At 46.0% G+C, this 3,248-nt stretch overlaps 1 protein-coding gene across 1 annotated transcript in view; it reads left to right on the top strand.

The window, feature by feature from the left end:
* The window catches only part of FRMD4A (FERM domain containing 4A), a 227,838-nt gene extending 224,918 nt beyond the window's left edge, over positions 1 to 2,920 (top strand). Inside the window, 1 exon segment of the mRNA XM_023762528.1 lies at positions 2,785 to 2,920. The gene's annotated coding sequence lies outside the window, so the exon portion shown is untranslated.
* The last annotated feature ends 328 nt before the right edge of the window (positions 2,921 to 3,248 follow it).

Genomic DNA, 3,248 nt, shown 5'->3' with positions numbered 1-3,248 from the left:
GGAACTTACCCATGGCCCTCGGAAATGGGGGAAAAGAGAACTCAAAAGGTTCACGGGACCAGAGCCTGTGTTTCTCGTCCTTGAAGCTGTGAGATACCTCCTTTGGGTTCTACCACTCCCATCAGACTGTTAAAAAAAAACACCAAAATTCAACTGAGTAAATTTTTGAGATCTTTTTGGCTTTATTCATTTAAGTCACAACCTAATTCTTGAGGAATCAAAAACTGTACTTGTCTTCCAAATCTAGTCTTTACAAGAATAGAAATGCAGCACTCAAAGCAATTCAGAGCCCACCTATTCTTTTTACCAATCCCCAAACCTCCCCTATTCATCTCAAAAGGTTTACAGATACTGTAAAAGATGTGGATTCAGAAAACAGTTTTTCCAGTGCCTTTGAGATATAAATGTTCTACTTGGTCTTCTCCAGGAGTTCTCATCTGGGCTGTTTCTTTCAAATGTAAACTTAAGGGAAGTAATTCTTATCAGAAGGAAAAAAAAGATGGGGAAGGCTACTTGGAATTTAAGCAAATAAGAAATCTTAAGTGTCTTCTCCACAAATATTAATGAAAAGTTTTAGCCATCTGAGCATGTAACCTTAATTTATTACAACTTCCAGAAACATGGCTTGGATCCAACTCTTCTTTGATAAAACTAGTGAGGTATGGCTCATGACTCGGGGCAAAGGAGGAGCCAGGACTTGCTAGTTCTCTTTCCATCTCCATGTCTACTTCCTGCTCCTGTCACTGCATTCTTAGGAGGAAACTGACATCTTCATGGTGTGAAAGCTGCTTGGCCTTGCAGCTTTCAACCTGTGAACCAGTGACTGTGGCTGGAGGACTCTTCATTGGGCCACCTGAGTCACTTACCCACCCTAGGGTGAGGGTATGGGGTGACACCTGCTGGAGAGCACCACCAGGACCACATAAAGGTACATAGGGAATCCACCAGGGCGCCAGCCTCCTCACTCACCCCAAGGAACAGCCAATGTCCACTATGGGGTCCAACCACCTTTTGCCACAAAAAGTTTCTCAATTCGCAGGCACAAAGGCACAAGTCTGTTTTGTCAGGGCAAAGAGGAATTTTGCAGGGAGGCTGTAATGGAGTCAGGCATGAACCATGCAAATGCTCCATTTCTTTAGTTAAGATATCCATGGCTAGGACCTAATTAAGAGACTTTGTTACTTTGCTTCTGAAGCCACATTTAAACAGCATTAACCGGGGTTCCTGGCACAAGACTCTCATTAAGACAGTATATCCACAGTATGCTTATAGATGCCTTGGGATTTCCCAGCTTTCATGGGTTTATTTAAAAGACAGATGAGAAACATTTACAAAATCCAGAATGTCTTCATCTATTTGTTCCTAGAGAAGTCAGCAAATCAAACAGAAAAGTGGCGATGACTGATCATTCTCAGTCATAAACTGGTTCTTGAGGCCATGTTTAAGATGCTCTTTAAACTTGCTTTTCTTTGAACCACATTGGATTGGGGGCTCTTGCTGTCACCCATCCCAACCCTAACCCCAGCACTGGGTACGGGAGATCAGCAGCAGAGGAGAGAATCTTCTAACATTTATGGAAAGTCCGATGGTGTTTCTAAAGAGATCTTCCAACTCCCTCACTGGCATATGCTCCTGGGAGGTCAAACTTGAAAATCCAGCCTTAACAAGACACAGACCTACTAACTCACAGTCACAGCCCAATGTCCTTCACAGGAATATTCTTTCCAAAACAAGGCAGTGGTCAAAGGCCTAGAGGCTTCATCTCTTCAGGATTCAGCACAAATGAAATCACACTATGAGTAAAAGCAAAAAACACAAAAATGAGCACACAAGACACTCCAGGCTACATCACAGCTGTAGGACAGAGCACCAGGTTAGCCACGCCAACATCTGGGACTGCGGCCCAGAAGGCAGGGCCTACGGGCAAACTCCAGCTCATTCCCACTTCACCCAGATGATGTCTGACCTTTATCTTACCCTGGAAGAGCTAATTTAGGGTCGCTAGAGAGGGGCTCTTTTTCCTGAACATGATCCCTAGTGGTGATTACCGGCTTCAACATAGGTAGCTCTGTGATCGCTTCTTGATATGTAAAAATTCCTTCTACTTAACCTACATAGTGCTGCCTACCTGAAAGACTTTTTAAAAGTCTCTTGTTTTCTATATACTTTCTTAGATATTTTCAATATACCTTTTTTATAATCACAAAACATGTTATTTGAAATAGTAAGCATTGGTTCAACATTTTTAAAAACTCAGTTTAAAATATGACTCCAGTTTCACTATGGGGAAATCTAACATTTTAAATGTTCTCCTAGGACAATAAAATCTGGTTAGCCCTTGGGGCCCAGGGAGGACTACCCAAAGCAGCTGTTCTGTGAGAAAGGAAACCTGAGAAACCCAGCCGCAGGAGCTCTCGCCTTGCTGCACAGGGGATCACGTGGGGTCTCTGAAAGCCCCCGTACCTAGCACACCCAGTGCACCGCAGACCAATTAAACCAGCACCTCTGGGGTGAACCCCAGAACTGAGGTTTTTGAGATTTCCTGGGTGACTCCAGCATGCAGGCCAACTGCATAAGTAAGCGTTAGCTCCACTATCCTCCTTCACAGATGTCGAATGTTAGATCCCCTTTATGTCTACTCAGCACTGCATCAGGCCTAGCTCCTTGTGGACAGGGCAGACTACTGCTCAGTATGAAACCCTACAAAATCAGCATGCGCTTGTGAAGGCAGGCTGGTAAACGCCACTCCCCACTCACCGTCTGCTCTCTTTGGATTCCCTGCAGGAGCTACAGTGACAGCTGTTTCCTGGATTCCCCCCTGTATCCAGAACTAGCTGACGTCCAGTGGTACGGCCAGGAGAAAGCCAAGCCGGGGACCCTCGTGTGAACCAGCTGGCCTCAATCTGACCGCCTCAACGCCATTCTGAGATCACCTCACTGCCTCTCATTTGCCTTACCCAGACACACCGTCACCCTGCACCAGCTTTGGCCCTCAGCACTTTTTCCTCCTGTCTCCGCATCCCCTCACAACTCAAAAACCTGACTGAGGAGACATTATGGAAGGTTCCGGTCCCACTGTGTGTCCCCTGGCTCTCTTGCCTACAGAGAGCCAGGCACCTGTCCTTAATGGTACCTTGATGGCTTCCCCCTGCCATGACAGCCCCCAGGCCAGGAACCATCAGGGAAGCTGGCTGGCCTCGAATTCCTGTGGACAAGTGTTACAGAGGACAGGGAAGGAGATACTGCGG

The sequence above is a fragment of the Myotis lucifugus genome, unplaced genomic scaffold (genome assembly GCF_000147115.1).
Source record: "Myotis lucifugus unplaced genomic scaffold, Myoluc2.0 scaffold_249, whole genome shotgun sequence".
Lineage (NCBI taxonomy): Eukaryota > Metazoa > Chordata > Mammalia > Chiroptera > Vespertilionidae > Myotis > Myotis lucifugus.
The sequence above is the reverse complement of the archived record's forward strand: the minus strand, read 5'-3'. Positions and strand labels throughout refer to the sequence as shown.